This window comes from Oncorhynchus keta, chromosome 5, assembly GCF_023373465.1.
Source record: "Oncorhynchus keta strain PuntledgeMale-10-30-2019 chromosome 5, Oket_V2, whole genome shotgun sequence".
In the NCBI taxonomy this organism is placed as follows: domain Eukaryota; kingdom Metazoa; phylum Chordata; class Actinopteri; order Salmoniformes; family Salmonidae; genus Oncorhynchus; species Oncorhynchus keta.
The window spans coordinates 30224773-30244982 of NC_068425.1; the positions used below are offsets into that span (position 1 = coordinate 30224773).

At 47.0% G+C, this 20210-nt stretch overlaps 1 protein-coding gene and 1 long non-coding RNA gene across 2 annotated transcripts in view; one reads left to right on the forward strand and one right to left on the reverse strand.

Moving 5' to 3' along the window:
* The window catches only part of LOC127930343 (cAMP-dependent protein kinase type I-beta regulatory subunit-like), a 49752-nt gene that overhangs the window by 21401 nt on the left and 8141 nt on the right, over positions 1-20210 (reverse strand). The gene's annotated exons all lie outside the window — the stretch shown is intronic.
* LOC127930127 (uncharacterized) lies at positions 4485-5241 on the forward strand. The gene is made up of 3 exons (XR_008136867.1): positions 4485-4572; positions 4787-5060; positions 5153-5241. It is a non-coding gene; the product is annotated as an uncharacterized LOC127930127 (long non-coding RNA).

Below are 20210 nucleotides of genomic sequence, written 5' to 3' on the forward strand. Positions count from 1 at the left end.
TTTAAAAGGCTGCCAATCAGACTGTGGTGTTATTTTTTAGAATGTGTTATTAATTCTGTTGCTTTAGGGCAAACAGGATGTTGAGGAACCTGAAGGCATTGGCCTTTTATCAATTAGATTTGCTCTCCTCCGTCCTCCTTTTGAAAAAGGTGAAAGGAAATGGAGGAGAGTGACCATGGAAGGAAAGGCGCTTGCTTGAAATGAGACGGTCCTTCTCAACTCGCGCAACCTCAGGTAAATAAGGTTTCCAGAGGCGGATCCCAAAATAAATGACGTTTCCAGGGGAGGATCCCAAAATAAATGACGTTTCCAGGGGAGGATCCCAAAATAAATGACGTTTCCAGGGGAGGATCCCAAAATAAATGACGTTTCCAGGGGAGGATCCCAAAATAAATGACGTTTCCAGGGGAGGATCCCAAAATAAATGACGTTTCCAGGGGAGGATCCCAAAATAAATGACGTTTCCAGGGGAGGATCCCAAAATAAATGACGTTTCCAGGGGAGGATCCCAAAATAAATGACGTTTCCAGGGGCGGATCCCAAAATAAATCCAGGGAGGATCCCAAAATAAATGCGTTTCCAGAGGCGGGGGAGGATCCCAAAATAAATGACGTTTTCCCAGTTTCCAGGGGAGGATCCCAAAATAAATGACGTTTCCAGGGGAGGATCCCAAAATAAATGACGTTTCCAGGGAGGATCCCAAAATAAATGACGTTTCCAGGGGAGGATCCCAAAATAAATGACGTTTCCAGGGCGGATCCCAAAATAAATGACGTTTCCAGGGCGGATCCCAAAATAAATGACGTTTCCAGAGGCGGATCCCAAAATAAATGACGTTTCCAGAGGCGGATCCCAAAATAAATGACGTTTCCAGGGGAGGATCCCAAAATAAATGACGTTTCCAGAGGCGGATCCCAAAATAAATGACGTTTCCAGGGGCGGATCCCAAAATAAATGACGTTTCCAGAGGCGGATCCCAAAATAAATGACGTTTCCAGGGGAGGATCCCAAAATAAATGACGTTTCCAGGGGAGGATCCCAAAATAAATGACGTTTCCAGGGGAGGATCCCAAAATAAATGACGTTTCCAGGGGAGGATCCCAAAATAAATTACGTTTCCAGGGGAGGATCCCAAAATAAATTACGTTTCCAGGGGAGGATCCCAAAATAAATGACGTTTCCAGGGGAGGATCCCAAAATAAATGACATTTCCAGGGGCGGATCCCAAAATAAATGACATTTCCAGGGGCGGATCCCAAAATAAATGACATTTCCAGGGGCGGATCCCAAAATAAATGACATTTCCAGGGGCGGATCCCAAAATAAATGCCCTTTCCAGGGGCGGATCCCAAAATAAATGCCCTTTCCAGGGTCGGATCCCAAAATAAATGCCATTCCAGGGGCGGATCCCAAAATAAATGATGTTTTCAGCCTTACAGGACACTCCTCCGTTTGGACTACTAGTGAATTGACCACATATCAGTTTCTGGGTCACGGAGGAGAGAGGACGGAGGATATGGGACGGAAGACAGACTTTTCCCAAAATGAGAAAACCCCATGGACATATGTCATGTTTATGTCAGATCTGTCTGCCCAATTAGATTCTCACCTTAGAAACCATCCAACCAATGAGATGGCCTACCTGTTCACTTCAAAACATACCAACAGAGCAAAACGATTGTTCACTGCAATGGCATGGCCGTCCATTTTCCAATGTTACAAAGCAGTATGAAAAGCCAAACAGGCAAGCCAATAAGACATAATACTTTGTATGGTCTACAATTGCTTTCACCTGTTCAGCTTTTCACACTGCTTTGTAACATTGGAAAATGGACAGCCATGCCATTACAGAGCCACAATGTGTCAGCTAGCACTGTGTTGTGTCTGGTAACTATTAAACACACTTACAGAGCCACAATGTGTCAGCTAACACTGTGTTGTGTCTGGTAACTATTAAACACACTTACAGAGCCACAATGGACGCCTAGTGTCAGCTAGCACTGTGCTGTGCCTGGTAACTATTAAACACACTTACAGAGCCACAATGGACACCTAGTGTCAGCTAGCACTGTGTTGTGTCTGGTAACTATTAAACACACTTACAGAGCCACAATGGACACCTAGTGTCAGCTAGCACTGTGTTGTGTCCGGTAACTATTAAACACACTTACAGAGCCACAATGTGTCAGCTAGCACTGTGTTGTGTCTGGTAACTATTAAACACACTTACAGAGCCACAATGGACGCCTAGTGTCAGCTAGCACTGTGTTGTGTCTGGTAACTATTAAACACACTTACAGAGCCACAATGTGTCAGCTAACACTATGTTGTGCCTGGTAACTATTAAACACACTTACAGAGCCACAATGGACACCTAGTGTCAGCTAGCACTGTGCTGTGTCCGGTAACTATTAAACACACTTACAGAGCCACAATGGACGCCTAGTGTCAGCTAGCACTGTGCTGTGCCCGGTAACTATTAAACACACTTACAGAGCCACAATGGACACCTAGTGTCAGCTAGCACTGTGTTGTGTCCGGTAACTATTAAACACACTTACAGAGCCACAATGGACGCCTAGTGTCAGCTAGCACTGTGTTGTGTCCGGTAACTATTAAACACACTTACAGAGCCACAATGGACGCCTAGTGTCAGCTAACACTGTGTTGTGTCCGGTAACTATTAAACACACTTACAGAGCCACAATGGATGCCTAGTGTCAGCTAACACTGTGTTGTGTCCGGTAACTATTAAACACACTTACAGAGCCACAATGTGTCAGCTAACACTATGTTGTGTCTGGTAACTATTAAACACACTTACAGAGCCACAATGTGTCAGCTAGCACTATGTTGTGTCTGGTCACTATTAAACACACTTACAGAGCCACAATGTGTCAGCTAACACTGTGTTGTGCCTGGTAACTATTAAACACACTTACAGAGCCACAATGGACGCCTAGTGTCAGCTAGCACTGTGCTGTGCCTGGTAACTATTAAACACACTTACAGAGCCACAATGTGTCAGCTAACACTATGTTGTGTCTGGTAACTATTAAACACACTTACAGAGCCACAATGGATGCCTAGTGTCAGCTAGCACTGTGTTGTGTCCGGTAACTATTAAACACACTTACAGAGCCACAATGGACGCCTAGTGTCAGCTAGCACTGTGTTGTGTCCGGTAACTATTAAACACACTTACAGAGCCACAATGGACGCCTAGTGTCAGCTAACACTGTGTTGTGTCTGGTAACTATTAAACACACTTACAGAGCCACAATGTGTCAGCTAACACTATGTTGTGTCTGGTAACTATTAAACACACTTACAGAGCCACAATGGATGCCTAGTGTCAGCTAGCACTGTGTTGTGTCCGGTAACTATTAAACACACTTACAGAGCCACAATGGACGCCTAGTGTCAGCTAGCACTGTGTTGTCCGGTGTGTAAACACACTTACAGAGCCACAATGGACGTAAGCTAACACTGTGTTGTGTCTGGTAACTATTAAACACACTTACAGAGCCACAATGTGTCAGCTAACACTGTGTTGTGTCTGGTAACTATTAAACACACTTACAGAGCCACAATGGATGCCTAGTGTCAGCTAGCACTGTGTTGTGTCCGGTAACTATTAAACACACTTACAGAGCCACAATGGACGCCTAGTGTCAGCTAGCACTGTGCTGTGTCCGGTAACTATTAAACACACATACAGAGCCACAATGGACGCCTAGTGTCAGCTAGCACTGTGTTGTGTCTGGTAACTATTAAACACACTTACAGACTACCATGCCGTGATGTCCAGCCCCAAGAGAGTGCGAGGAAACCAAAGCAGTATTTGTCACTAAACACAGCCAGCGATGCATGGCCCAACCAGGAGACAGCCGGCTGAACTCTGCTCATCACTTACACACCATTACAGAGCCCCAATGGCGCCTATTGTCAACTAGCATTGTGTTGTGTTAATGTCTGTCTTGTAACTGCCTGTCCAGTGGGCTCTGATGTGGGGGGCTGGGGAGTGTGTTAGGGTTGGTGAGGGGTGTGGGTGTTGATAGGACCTGTCATTGGGGTGATGTTCAGAGAGTAGGTGCTCAACCACAGCCTGAAACACACACACTAGGGAGTGTGCACGCATGCCTGGGCATTTACACACACACACACACCTCTCCTCATCCCTGACCTTACCACTTCCTTTCCTTAGCATGAGAGGGGAGCTACACACAGGCACAACATGATTGCTGATTTCAGGGACTGATAGTTTTGGTGTTTGCACTTGCCCCAAGTCACTCACTCACTCACTCACACGCACGCACGCACGCACGCACGCACGCACGCACGCACGCACACACACACACACACACACACACACACACACACAGAGCAAGCATGCTAACAGAGCACCCACAGAGTACTAGCATGCTAACAGAGCACCCAGCAGACAGCTAGTATGCTAACAGAGTACCCAACAGAGAACTAGTATGCTAACAGAGCACCCAACAGAGAGCTAGTATTCTAGGAGAGCACCCAGCAGAGAGGTAGTATGCTAACAGAGCACCCAACAGAGAGGTAGTATGCTAACAGAGCACCCACAGAGAACTAGCATGCTACCAGAGCACCACAGAGAACTAGCATGCTAACAGAGCACCCAACAGACAGCTAGTATGCTAACAGAGTACCCAACAGAGAACTAGTATGCTAACAGAGCACCCAACAGAGAGCTAGTATTCTAGGAGAGCACCCAGCAGAGAGGTAGTATGCGAACAGAGCACCCAACAGAGAGGTAGTATGCTAACAGAGCACCCACAGAGAACTAGCATGCTAACAGAGCACCACAGAGAACTAGCATGCTAACAGAGCACCCAACAGACAGCTAGTATGCTAACAGAGCACCCAACAGAGAACTAGCATACTAACAGAGCACCACAGAGAACTAGCATGCTAACAGAGCACCCAACAGACAGCTAGTATGCTAACAGAGCACCCAACAGAGAGGTAGTATGCTAACAGAGCACCCAACAGAGAGCTAGTATTCTAGGAGAGCACCCAGCAGAGAGGTAGTATGCTAACAGAGCACCCAACAGAGAGGTAGTATGCTAACAGAGAACCCACAGAGAGCTAGTATGCTAGGAGAGCACCCAACAGAGAGCTAGTATGCTAACAGAGCACCCACAGAGAACTAGCATGCTAACAGAGCACCACAGAGAACTAGCATGCTAACAGAGCACCCAACAGACAGCTAGTATGCTAACAGAGCACCCAACAGAGAGGTAGTATGCTAACAGAGCACCCAACAGAGAGCTAGTATTCTAGGAGAGCACCCAGCAGAGAGGTAGTATGCTAACAGAGCACCCAACAGAGAGGTAGTATGCTAACAGAGCACCCACAGAGAACTAGCATGCTAACAGAGCACCACAGAGAACTAGCATGCTAACAGAGCACCCAACAGACAGCTAGTATGCTAACAGAGCACCCAACAGAGAGGTAGTATGCTAACAGAGCACCCAACATAGAGCTAGTATGCTAGGAGAGCACCCAACAGAGAGGTAGTATGCTAACAGAGCACCCAACAGAGAGCTAGTATGCTAGGAGAGCACCCAGCAGAGAGGTAGTATGCTAACAGAGCACCCAACAGAGAGCTAGTATGCTAACAGAGCACCCAACAGAGAGGTAGTATGCTAACAGAGCACCCAACAGAGAGCTAGCATGCTAACAGAGCACCCAACAGAGAGATATCATGCTAACAAAGCACCCACAGAGAACTAGCATGCTAACAGAGAACCCACAGAGAGCTAGAATTCTAACAGAGCACCCACAGAGAGCTAGCATGCTAACAGAGCACCCAACAGAGGTAGTATGCTAACAGAGCACCCAACAGAGAGCTAGCATGCTAACAGAGCACCCAACAGAGCGCTAGTATGCTAGGAGAGCACCCAGCAGAGAGGTAGTATGCTAACAGAGCACCCACAGAGAACTAGCATGCTAACAGAGCACCCACAGAGAGATAGCATGCTAACAAAGCACCCACAGAGAACTAGCATGCTAACAGAGAACCCACAGAGAGCTAGAATTCTAACAGAGCACCCACAGAGAGCTAGCATGCTAACAGAGCACCCAACAGAGAGCTAGTATGCTAACAGAGCACCCAACAGAGCGCTAGTATGCTAGGAGAGCACCCAACAGAGAGCTAGCATGCTAACAGAGCACCCAACAGAGCGCTAGTATGCTAGGAGAGCACCCAGCAGAGAGCTAGCATGCTAACAGAGCACCCAACAGAGAGCTAGTATGCTAACAGAGCACCCAACAGAGAGCTAGCATGCTAACAGAGCACCCACAGAGAGCTAGCATGCTAACAGAGCACCCAACAGAGCGCTAGCATGCTAGGAGAGCACCCAGCAGAGAGGTAGTATGCTAACAGAGCACCCACAGAGAGCTAGCATGCTAACAGAGCACCCAACAGAGCGCTAGCATGCTAGGAGAGCACCCAGCAGAGGGGTAGTGTGCTAACAGAGCACCCACAGAGAACTAGCATGCTAACAAAGCACCCACAGAGAACTAGCATGCTAACAAAGCACCCACAGAGAACTAGCATGCTAACAGAGCACCCACAGAGAACTAGCATGCTAACAGAGAACCCACAGAGCGCTAGAATTCTAACAGAGCACCCACAGAGAGCTAGCATGCTAACAGAGCACCCAACAGAGAGCTAGCATGCTAACAGAGCACCCAACAGAGCGCTAGTATGCTAGGAGAGCACCCAACAGAGAGCTCGCATGCTAATAGAACACCCACAGAAAGCTCCAATAGCTGTTGTTATAGCTGTGGGGTAGCCCAGTCTAGCCCAGGAAAGGACAAGGGAGGATAACGGGGAGAAGTGAGAAGAGACAAAGAGGGATCACCATGGTGACAGTCAGCCAGGGGAAACCAGGGAGATTTCTCTCTCCTGTCAGATGGAAGTGAGGCCGGGGGGCGAGGGCATTCCTGGAGGAACTACAAGGGCTGTCCCTGCCTAACCCCGAAAGGGCTGTCCCTGCCTAACCCCTAAAGGGATGTCCCTGCCTAAAGGACTGTCCCTGCCTGACCCCTAAAGGACTGTCCCTGCCTGATCCCTACCCCCTAAAGGACTGTCCCTGCCTGACCCTACCCTCTAAAGGACTGTCCCTGCCTGACCCCTACCCAATAAAGAACTGTCCCTGCCTGACCCCTACCCTCTAAAGGACTGTCCCTGCCTGACCCTACCCTCTAAAGGACTGTCCCTGCCTGACCCCTACCCAATAAAGAACTGTCCCTGCCTGACCCCTAAAGGACTGTCCCTGCCTGATCCCTACCCCCTAAAGGACTGTCCCTGCCTGATCCCTACCCCCTAAAGGACTGTCCCTGCCTGACCCCTACCCCCTAAAGGACTGTCCCTGCCTGACCCCTACCCTCTAAAGGACTGTCCCTGCCTGACCCCTACCCTCTAAAGGACTGTCCCTGCCTGACCCCTACCCTCTAAAGGACTGTCCCTGCCTGACCCTACCCTCTAAAGGACTGTCCCTGCCTGACCCCTACCCTCTAAAGGACTGTCCCTGCCTGACCCCTACCCTCTAAAGGACTGCCCCTGCCTGACCCCTACCCTCTAAAGGACTGTCCCTGCCTGACCCCTACCCTCTAAAGGACTGTCCCTGCCTGACCCCTACCCGCTAAAGGACTGCCCCTGCCTGACCCCTACCCAATAAAGGACTGTCCCTGCCTGACCCAGGGACAGAGAGAGAGAGAGAGAGAGAGAGAGAGAGAGACAGGTTCAGAACAGTGAAGAGTCTAATATTTCAGGGGGAGAGAGAGAGAGAGAGAGAGAGAGAGAGAGAGAGAGAGAGAGAGAGAGAGAGAGAGAGAGAGAGAGAGAGAGAGAGAGACAGGTTCAGAACAGTGAAGAGTCTAATATTTCAGGGGAGCGAGAGAGAGACAGGTTCAGAACAGTGAAGAGTCTAATATTTCAGGGGAGCGAGAGAGAGAGAGAGAGAGAGAGAGAGAGAGAGAGAGAGAGAGAGAGAGAGAGAGAGAGAGAGAGAGAGAGAGAGGTTCAGAACAGTGAAGAGTCTAATATTTCAGGGGGAGAGAGAGAGAGAGAGAGAGAGAGAGAGAGAGAGAGAGAGAGAGAGAGAGAGAGAGAGAGAGAGAGAGAGAGAGGTTCAGAACAGTGAAGAGTCTAATATTTCAGGGAAGTGAGAGAGAGAGAGAGAGAGAGAGAGAGAGAGAGTGAGAGAGAGAGAGAGAGAGAGAGAGAGAGAGAGAGAGAGAGAGAGAGAGAGAGAGAGACAGGTTCAGAACAGTGAAGAGTCTAATATTTCAGGGGGGAGAGAGAGAGAGAGAGAGAGAGAGAGAGAGAGAGAGAGAGAGAGAGAGAGAGAGAGAGAGAGAGAGACAGGTTCAGAACAGTGAAGAGTCTAATATTTCAGGCGGAGTGAGAGAGAGAGAGAGAGAGAGAGAGAGAGAGAGAGAGAGAGAGAGAGAGAGAGAGAGAGAGAGGTTCAGAACAGTGAAGAGTCTAATATTTCAGGGGAGTGAGGTAGAGACAGGTTCAGAACAGTGAAGAGTCTAATATTTCAGGGGAGTGAGAGAGAGAGAGAGAGAGGTTCAGAACAGTGAAGAGTCTAATATTTCAGGGAGAGAGAGAGAGAGACAGGTTCAGAACAGTGAAGAGTCTAATATTTCAGGGGAGTGAGAGAGAGACAGGTTCAGAACAGTGAAGAGTCTAATATATCAGGGGAGTGAGAGAGAGAGACAGGTTCAGAACAGTGAAGAGTCAAATATTTCAGGGGAGTGAGAGAGAGAGACAGGTTCAGAACAGTGAAGAGTCTAATATTTCAGGGGAGTGAGAGAGAGACAGGTTCAGAACAGTGAAGAGTCTAATATTTCAGGGGAGTGAGAGAGAGAGACAGGTTCAGAACAGTGAAGAGTCTAATATTTCAGGGGTGAGAGAGAGACAGGTTCAGAACAGTGAAGAGTCTAATATTTCAGGGGAGTGAGAGAGAGACAGGTTCAGAACAGTGAAGAGTCTAATATTTTAGGGGAGTGAGAGAGAGAGACAGGTTCAGAACAGTGAAGAGTCTAATATTTCAGGGGAGTGAGAGAGAGAGACAGGTTCAGAACAGTGAAGAGTCTAATATTTCAGGGGAGTGAGAGAGAGACAGGTTCAGAACAGTGAAGAGTCTAATATATCAGGGGAGTGAGGTCGAGACAGGTTCATAAAAGTGAAGAGTCTAATATATCAGGGGAGTGAGAGAGAGAGACAGGTTCAGAAAAGTAAAGAGTCTAATATTTCAGGGGAGTGAGAGAGAGACAGGTTCAGAACAGTGCAGAGTCTAATATTTCAGGGGAGTGAGAGAGAGACAGGTTCAGAACAGTGCAGAGTCTAATATTTCAGGGGAGTGAGGGAGAGACAGAGGAATGCTAAAATAGGGAGTCTGATGGGAGTGATTTTAGGAATTCAAAGGGGGAGTGGTGTTTAGGACAGAATTGATGACTCACACAATCATATCCCTACAGAAACCACAAAGGCCCTGTGTGAATGATTTAATTCCTGGAAATATTGGCTGATTAGAAACATCTCCATCTAAAGACATTTGGTCCACTCAGGGCCCAGACACAGCTAAGAGGCAGTATGACCTCCCTAGTTGTTTCTTGTGACCCGTTGAGGATGACGGCACCGATTGGAATACAGTTCTCTTGCTCTGTCTTTATCCCTCCCTCTCCCACCACACAGAGCCTGGGACCTCCACAAAGGTCTAACACACACAGACCGTCGGCCCTCCTTCCAAACTACTAATTACTGACTGTGGACGGTTCAACCGCGAGTCAACAACAACCACCTCACCAGCCCCAGAGGGAACCCATATGCAGCTGCTTCAAACGCCAGCAGCCTGTTTCATCTCTCTGGGTAGAAAGCAGAAAGCCAGCAGGCTGGCCCAGCAGCCTCAGCCTGTTTCATCTCTCTGGGTAGAAAGCAGAAAGCCAGCAGGCTGGCCCAGCAGCCTCAGCCTGTTTCATCTCTCTGGGTAGAAAGCAGAAAGCCAGCAGGCTGGCCCAGCAGCCTCAGCCTGTTCCATCTCTCTGGGTAGAAAGCAGAAAGCCAGCAGGCTGGCCCAGCAGCCTCAGCCTGTTTCATCTCTCTGGGTAGAAAGCAGAAAGCCAGCAGGCTGGCCCAGCAGCCTCAGCCTGTTTCATCTCTCTGGGTAGAAAGCAGAAAGCCAGCAGGCTGGCCCAGCAGCCTCAGCCTGTTCCATCTCTCTGGGTAGAAAGCAGAAAGCCAGCAGGCTGGCCCAGCAGCCTCAGCCTGTTTCATCTCTCTGGGTAGAAAGCAGAAAGCCAGCAGGCTGGCCCAGCAGCCTCAGCCTGTTCCATCTCTCTGGGTAGAAAGCAGAAAGCCAGCAGGCTGGCCCAGCAGCCTCAGCCTGTTTCATCTCTCTGGGTAGAAAGCAGAAAGCCAGCAGGCTGGCCCAGCAGCCTCAGCCTGTTCCATCTCTCTGGGTAGAAAGCAGAAAGCCAGCAGGCTGGCCCAGCAGCCTCAGCCTGTTTCATCTCTCTGGGTAGAAAGCAGAAAGCCAGCAGGCTGGCCCAGCAGCCTCAGCCTGTTCCATCTCTCTGGGTAGAAAGCAGAAAGCCAGCAGGCTGGCCCAGCAGCCTCAGCCTGTTTCATCTCTCTGGGTAGAAAGCAGAAAGCCAGCAGGCTGGCCCAGCAGCCTCAGCCTGTTTCATCTCTCTGGGTAGAAAGCAGAAAGCCAGCAGGCTGGCCCAGCAGCCTCAGCCTGTTTCATCTCTCTGGGTAGAAAGCAGAAAGCCAGCAGGCTGGCCCAGCAGCCTCAGCCTGTTTCATCTCTCTGGGTAGAAAGCAGAAAGCCAGCAGGCTGGCCCAGCAGCCTCAGCCTGTTTCATCTCTCTGGGTAGAAAGCAGAAAGCCAGCAGGCTGGCCCAGCAGCCTCAGCCTGTTCCATCTCTCTGGGTAGAAAGCAGAAAGCCAGCAGGCTGGCCCAGCAGCCTCAGCCTGTTTCATCTCTCTGGGTAGAAAGCAGAAAGCCAGCAGGCTGGCCCAGCAGCCTCAGCCTGTTTCATCTCTCTGGGTAGAAAGCAGAAAGCCAGCAGGCTGGCCCAGCAGCCTCAGCCTGTTCCATCTCTCTGGGTAGAAAGCAGAAAGCCAGCAGGCTGGCCCAGCAGCCTCAGCCTGTTCCATCTCTCTGGGTAGAAAGCAGAAAGCCAGCAGGAATTCTTGTGAGCAGAGAAAGACTTAGACTGTGACTGGGACTAGTACAGCTTCAAACACTTAAACATAGGAATGGGACATCTGGTAGAAATGGAATGTGTGAGAGAGAGAGAGATAAACCAGGTTTAAGTGGAAAGATGGTGGAGGGATGAATGGATGGAGAAAGAGGGAGGGAAGGATGGATGAGAGGAAGGAGAAAGAAAGTGATGGAGGGAGTTAAGGGAGAGAAGGAGGAAGAGAGCGAGAGAGAGAGAGTGAGGTGATATTTACATAGGAGACATTATCCCAGTGATAGCTGCAGGTGGTTGTGATCAGGCAGGAGGAGAGCATGAGACCAAGACTCATGACAACAGCACGTAGAACACAGTGAACGCTTCACAAATCAATCTATTATTGGCTGCATAAAACCACCATAACGAGTGAGTGTGCACTGCCTGTGTGTGTGGGGGTGTGTATGTGTGCGGATGTGTGTATGCATGTGTGTGCCTGAATGAGTATGTATTTGTGTGTGTTATAAGGTTAGTTTTTTACAGGACTGAAAATCATACTGTTGGTATTTCAAAATACCCCGGTATGTGTGTGTGTGTGTGTGTGTGTAGTCATGATGGTACAGCAAGCTGAGAGCCCAGCTGTGAGGTGAGCAGTACTGACCTGTTGTCTCATCAGCCTGTTCCTGGGTCTGCTGTGTCTGTATTGTATAAGACAGACCTATTAAAACCCATCCATCCACAGTCACAGTCAGTGAGACAGCAAGCCAGACCACAGCCTCTCATCACCCGGGACAGAACCACTGACTGTCCTGCTACTCCTCTCCTCCTCTCTTCTCAGGGTTGATTAAGCCAACAACTCATACACACAGTGGAGGAGGTGGTGGTGAATGGTGGTGGGGTCCTTCCACCAAATGAGTCCCTTTTGCATCCCTTTGATATTTGAAGTAGAAAATCTGCACCAATATTGAATTTGAAAAGCCACTTCTATTAAGTGCCCTATAATATAGGCTACATGGAAAATTCAACAACTGTGCCCAAATTCAGCATTTTGACTGTGTCCCTCTGTGTCCCTCTGTGTTCCCTCTGTGTTCCTCTGTGCCCCTCTGTGCCCCCTCTGTGTCCCTCTGTGCCCCTCTGTCCCTCTGTGTCCCTCTGTGTCCCTCTGTGTCCCTCTGTGTTCCTCTGTGTCCCTCTGTGTCCCTCTGTGCCCCTCTGTGTTCCTCTGTGTCCCTCTGTGCCCCTCTGTGTTCCTCTGTGTCCCTCTGTGTTCCTCTGTGTCCCTCTGTGTTCCTCTGTGCCCCTCTGTGTCCCTCTGTGTCCCTCTGTGTTCCTCTGTGCCCCTCTGTGTCCCTCTGTGCCCCTCTGTGCCCCTCTGTGCCCCTCTGTGTCCCTCTGTGTCCCTCTGTGCCCCTCTGTGTCCCTCTGTGTCCCTCTGTGCCCCTCTGTGCCCCTCTGTGCCCCTCTGTGCCCCTCTGTATCCCTCTGTGCCCCTCTGTGTCCCTCTGTGTCCCTCTGTGCCCCTCAGTATCCCTCTGTGCCCCTCTGTGTCCCTTCTGTGACTTCTAGGAAGATTTAACCCACGTTTTCACTATCACTGTAAAGCACAAGTCATTTTGTTGCTTTGACAAAGTCATTTCTGAAGATTTTCTGAAGAACTCTCGTTTTACTGTTCAACTATTCCTTTAAAAATGTGTTTTTAATAAACATTGAACAATAGTGTAATCATAGTGTAAAACCAGGTGAGCTGCTTCTCTTTTTGGCCATTTTCTGATGTTTTGTGGTGGGAAACTGAGCATAAAACGTCACCCCTGTTCCCCATACTGTAGATACACAGGCTGGAAATGGTTTCACAATACATTAAAAAAGGTTTGCATTCAATTTCTCCTCCCTGTTGCACACAACATACTTCCATTACCCCATTATAAGGGGATTTACGGCTGATTTAAGACATCTTCAACCCTGTTACGGTCAACCCCTGTTACGGTCAACCCCTGTTACGGTCAACCCCTGTTACGGTCAACCCCTGTTACGGTCAACCCCTGTTACGGTTAACCCCTGTTACGGTCAACCTCTGTTACGGTCAACCCCTGTTACGGTTAACCCCTGTTACGGTCAACCTCTGTTACGGTTAACCCCTGTTACGGTCAACCCCTGTTACGGTCAACCCCTGTTACGGTCAACCCTGTTACGGTCAACCCCTGTTACGGTCAACCGCTGTTACGGTCAACCCTCTACGGTCAACCCTCTTACGGTCAAACCCTCTTACAGTCAACCCTCTTACGCTCAAACCCTCTTACGGTCAACCCTCTTACGGTCAAACCCTCTTACGGTCAACCCTCTTACGGTCAAACCCTCTACGGTCAACCCCTGTTACGGTTAACCCCTGTTACGGTCAACCCTCTACGGTCAACCCTCTTACGGTCAAACCCTCTTACGGTCAACCCTCTCACAGTCAACCCCTGTTACGGTCAACCCCTCTTACGGTCAACCCCTCTACGGTCAACCCTCTGTTACGGTCAACCCCTGTTACGGTCAACCTCTGTTACGGTCAACCCTGTTACGGTCAACCCCTGTTACGGTCAACCCTCTTACGGTCAAACCCTCTTACGGTCAACCCTCTCACAGTCAACCCTGTTACATTATTGGGCATTTAATAGGCACTTACTATAGTCATGTTTTTATTTAACCTCTTAAGATGGGAAACATGTTTTTATTAAGTTGAACATGTGCTCTTTATGACAGAATGTTCAAATGAGGTGTAATCACTACCCACACTACCCAAAAGGGACTCATTTGGTGGACCGATCCAGTAACACATTGTTAATATAATCACCCAGCTTTACCTGCTTGCCTCCGATCCTCCTGGAGCCTCATGGCCCTTATGACTGCTACCATGTCCCTTCCTTACAGCCTTTATGTTATCCTAGTACGCCACAGGTTCATAGCCCTGTGCTGTTGATGTGAACACTGTGTACGTGCTACAGGCTCCAGGACTCATGATGGGCCAGGTGATCATCTAATTCTCCCCTGCAGGGCCAGCCTGACCCAATCACTGGGTCTCTCCATAACATGAGGAGAGAGAGAGATATAGAAAAAGGGCAGCTGGTCTCACACTCTCTGACGCACAACAGCGACCTGAGGCCGGCAGGCAGGCAGGCAGGCAGGCAGGCAGGCCTGGTGTGTGTGTGTGTGGTTAGATGTTTCAGCAGATACACACGGCACCCTCAGAGGTCTGGAGCAGCATTGATAACATTAGCCTGCTGATTCCCTGTATGGTGTTCTGAGCAGTAACAGAGAGGGTAAAGGCCTCGACCACCTCCCCTCTACAGTCAATGGATCAGTCTCCACTCTACAATCAATGGATCAGTCTCCACTCTACAATCAATGGACGTTCCAAAATGTCTGACCTGCTGTTTCTGGGCCTGCTGCTACAAAACAACACTCACTCACTCAGAGGAGAGCAGAGGAGATGGAGCCATAGAGAGCCTGAGAGGGGCCACACACAGATACAGGGAAACAGATTCACAAAGCAAATGTGCATCAGCCCAATGTGGGTAGCTTACATCATGCCAATTGTGGACGTTTGCTGGGAAAAGAAGGGCTTATTTCAAGCAAAGTGAGGGCTGCCCTCACCAGATATGGGCTGCCCACACTGGATCAGATTCAGATTCACATCAACTTTATTATCCCACCAGGGGCAAATTCATTTGGTCATGTGTTTTTAAAAAAACAGTACATTAAACATGAAAACACAGAAACTACACCAAATAATTCATTCAAAGTGCTATAGCTACACATTTAAAGTGAAAGTGCAATATGGCTGTTGGAATAAAGAGTCCCCATATCTATCTGTTTTCATTTTCTTTTGAAGAAGAAGTCTCTTTTCCCTTGTCGGGCTGCTGCGGTGACTGAGTTTTGAGTTTTGGGGAGGGGTACTGCCCTGTACAATGCTTTCACGATTTAGGAGGGTGAGTTTTGTGTACAGGTTGGTGGCTGATTCGTGATCTATACCAATTGTAATTCCCGCAGTCTATAATCAAGCGCTGAAGCTTGACCTGGTCTTGAACTTGCATGTTTCCAACAACGCATATCAGACCAAAGGACAGCACACACTGCAGGACAGATTTATAGAACATTTGTAAGACATTAAAATGGTTCATTTTGCGTTAAAAAAACCTTCTCTGTTGCAATTTCTTTATCTTTGCAAAGGCACAGTCATTGAATTTCAGTTTGTCTATTTCGATTCCAAGGTACTTCTATGTGCTCACTCTATCGACTGATTCCCCGTTAGTCTTTGTCGGGGGTAGTGGAGTTTTGTTCCTTCTGAAATCAATTTCCAGCTCTTTTATTTTCTTAATGTTTATTTCAAGAAAGTTATCTGCACACTACTGGATGAATTGAGCCATTTCTCTGACAAAACCTTGACGAGAGGCTTGGTCTGGGTGGAGGAAACCCACAACAGCAGTGTTATCTGCATATTTAAAAAACATGTGGGCTGCGTCAGAGGCTTGACAATCGTTTGTGTACAGCGTGTTAAATAACGCAACCTTGAGGGACTCCCGTATTCACCGTTCTAGATGTAGAGATGGCAGAGTTAAACTTCACTTGTTGAGTACGGTTCACAAGGAAACTATTAATCCACTTGATCAGTAGAGAGTTGACCAATGCCTTGGGGTCCAATGTGGAGGCGATGAGCAACCGGCATCGGCCCACTGTGGGAAGCTTACGCGATGCCAATATTTTAGCCCGCATTGGGCCAATATGAACATGTTTCCTGGGTGACATCCAGCCAAACCTAGATGGTCAGAGCCACACCCTCAGTGCATAGGGCTCTGGTCAAGATTAATGCACTATCAAATCAAATCAATTTAGAATACAACCTTACTGTGAAATGCTTACTGACAAGCCCTTAACCAACAATGCAGTTAAGAAAAGTATTTACTAATAAACTAAAGTAAAAAATAAAAGCAACAATAAAATAACAATAATGAGGCTATCTACAGGGGGTACTGGTACTGAGTAAATGTGCGGGGGTGCAGGTTAGTTGAGGTAATTGAGGTAATATGTACATGGAGGTAGGGGTAAAGTTACTATGCATAGATAATAGATAATAAACAGAGAGTAGCAGCAGTATAAAGAAAAAATGGGGGTCAATGCAAATAGTCCAGGTAGCCATTTGATTAGCTGTTAAGAAGCCTTTTGGACCTAGACTTGGCGCTCCAGTACTACTTTCCCTGCGGTAGCAGAGAGAACAGTCTATGACTAAGGTGGCTAGAATCTTTGGCAACTTCTAGGGTCTTCCTCTGACACGATGATGCAACCAGTCAGCTCTCATTGGTGCAGCTGTAGAACGTTTTGAGGATCTGAGGACCCATGCCAAATCTTTTTAATAGGATGCCATTTGGGACGGGCTCCTTGACTTCCTCTCAATGGAGTTATAGCTGTGTTTTTCCTAGTTATAGGCAATAACTGGTCAGTGTCTCAAATGGCAGCCTATTTACCATGTAGTGTACTACTTTTGACCAGGGCCCATAGTCAAAAGTAGTCAAAAGTAGTGCACTACATGGTAAATAGTGTACCATTTGGGATGCAGCCGTGGCCCTACACATGGGTCATTAATAATATTGGGGATGCTTCTTGGCTAGAGCTAGGGCTGGAGCTGGAACTGGGGCTGTTGCACAGACCATAAAAGACCATCATTAAAAAGCATGAATGGATGAAAGAGAATGAATGGCCCTGAACTGTTATTTCACACAAAGCCCTCTTACTGTAACTGCTGCCAAGGAAACAGACACACAGACATCACATTAGCCCAGGGGTTCAACAACGTGTTGGCCCGCGACCACATTTTGATATCCATATGTAATCAACGGCCAATGTTAACTTCCTTAATTGGAGCTATGACAGTCTATTACAAATCAGTCTGGCAGTACTACTGACAGTATTTACATCTGAAGGAAGTATGGTTTGAAGTGACTGAAATGCATCAGAAAGGTATTGGGAAGTTCAGAAGATTATCAGCCAATGATTTTGTATATTCTGTGTAGAAAAGAACATCATCATAGATGCTGGTCTTTCCCCCTGTCTGATTTAGTGCCTGGTCTTGTCCACTCTGTTCTAATCAGCCCTGCGCAGCTTGTGGTCATTGTAAAGGGAAACAGAGGACCCATACAGTCACTTTAGAAAGTATTCACACCCCTTGACTTTTTCCACATTTTGTTGTGTTCCAGCCTACATTTAAAATTGATTACATGTTTATTTTGTCTCACTGGTCTACACAGAAATACCCCATAATGACAAAGCATATGTTTTCAGGGATTTCACCAAGAGGCCAATGGTCATTTTAAAACAGTTACAGAGTTGAATGGCTGTGATAGGAGATAACGGAGGCTGGATCAACAACCTTGTAGATATTCCACAATACGAACATAAATGACAGAGTGAAAAGAAAGAAGCCTGTACAGAATAAAACACATTCCAAAACATGCACTCTCTTTGAAATGAACTTTTTGTCCAGAATACAAAGTGTTATCTTTTGGGCCAATCCAACACAACACATCGCTGAGTACAACTCTTCATATTTTCAAACATGGTGGTGGCTGCATCATGTTATGGGTATGCTTGTCATCAGCAAGGACTATGGTTTTTTTTTTTTTGGGGGGTAAAAAATAAACGGAATGTAGCGAATCACATGCAAAATCCTAGAGAAAAACTTGGGTTCAGTCATGCTTTCCACCAGACACAGATGTTAAAGCTGACGCGCAGACCTATATAACGAAGGTACATGACGTAATGACGTCATGTAAAATCTGGCCCTACACGTGCAACACAGCATTCCTAAACTAGCCCACAATGTCTGCCGTGTGGAACAAGCAGTCAACAAGTCAAGCAGTCATTTGAAAGAGTAAGAACAGTGAGACAAATCAAAGGCGAAATCCATTAAAGCCAAGATAATGGAATTCATTGCTCTTGACAATCAACCGTTCTCTGTCGTGCGTGATTTTGGCTTTCGCCGACTGGTTGAGCCGACACATTACCAAGTGCATTATTTTTTTAATTTTTCGGATGTTGTCCTACCGGAGTTACACATTAATAGCGTCACTGCTATTAGCTTCACAACATACATACTATGGAACGCCGTTTGGGTCTTTGCGTGTTTAACCTGTTGAGTGTAGGAGGCAGTATTTTGATGTTTGGATGAGAAACGTACTCAAATGAAAGTGCCTATTTCTCAGGCCCAGAATATGCATATAATTGTCAGATTAGGATAAAAAAAAAAATGTTTTTTTGGGGCAAGGAAAATATCGGTATCGGCCAAAAATGTCATATCGGTGCATCACTACTTGGGTTCCGTGACTATTAAATACAGAGTTGGAGGCTATCTGTTCTCTGGTTGCCTAGGTTACCCCCTCAGATGGGTGACAGGGGAGAAAAGTTGAATAACACCCATACAGACTAGAACAGAACCCACGTCATCAACTACTGATGAAGGAGAGCCTGACAAAGCAAGAGAAAGAGAGGCAGAGAGATACATAGAAGTGAGAGGTGAGAAATAGAGAAGAGAGGGATGGTGATGAAAATGATTTAAAAGCCACTCCTTTCATTTCAACTCTTCTCCTCTGAGTGCAGAGAGAGACAGTCTGTCAGAGGCTAGATCATCTGTCAACAGCTCATCTGTAGGGCACAGAACATTCTCTCCCAAACACGGAGAGAGTAAGTGAATGAGTGACTGTCTGTGTATGTTTGAGAGAGAGAAAGCGAGAAGGGAGTCATATAGTGCTGAGTGATTTGTGCTTTTTAAGGTCGGTATTCGGTTTTGATTAGTTGGGTTGAATGCTGTAACAGAATAAACCAATTAAGTCCCATGATGGTAGTTACTGCCCATTGCTGCTTATCACGTATAAACCATCAGTTATTCACTGTAATGATGTAATGGTGAGTCGGGAGCAGGTGAAACGGTCTAATAAAACAACAAAACGACACTAACATAAAGCAGAATGCCAATATACAAGAACTATACCAACTGGTGAGTGAATATGGGAGAGTGACATATAAAGGGGAGGAAATGATGAAGGTAATGGAGTCCAGGTGTGAATCATAATGTGAATCATAATGATTCACAGGTGCGCGTAATGATGAGTGCCAGGTGTACATAATGATGAATCCCAGGACCGGTGGTTAGAACTCTGGCGACGTCGTACGCCGGAGGGGAGAGGCAGGCGCAGACGTGACATTCACATTACTAAAATATTTCAGTTGTTGTGTATATTGCATTGGTTTCATTTGATGACTTTATTATTTCATTACAAGTCCTCATCTCTACAACTGCTGCCTATGCTGTCTGACAAAATCACAATTTTAGTAGTTCTTTAAAGTAAATAAGGTATACTTTATGATTGCTGAATACCAACTATCAATCACTTAGCTCATGTATTTTCAGGTAGAGATACCTCGCAAAGCAGCAGATGCTCTCTATATCACTTCACGATCGTGCATTTTCCTGTCTCTTCCGTAGCATAAAACAAACACAGACAAGTAGATGCGCAATGGATTATTGTCATTGTATTTAATTACCACATTTTAATTACCACAAACTATGTGGAATATTGGACTGTTGGAAACTACGACTCCCTTCTACATCACACAGTTCAGGCTGGATCTGATTTATCTCTAGAGAAACGGTGCAATGTGCACATTGAGCTCACAGAAGAAGAAAAAACGAACTAAATGGAATAAAAATAACTGAACCGAGGTCAGTCAAATAGTTGTTTAATAAACAAAAAATAACCAAAATATCTAGAATCACAGCACATACAAAGAGAGGAGAGAAAAGAGAGAGGGAAAACAAGTTCTAGACTCCAGATTCGTTCACCTCACCGCAGAACACCTCAGAGCTAGATTTAAACCTAAAAACACTGACCCAAAAGTTCATGTGTTTCAGGAAGAGCATCTTAACAAACAGGAACATCCAAAACACA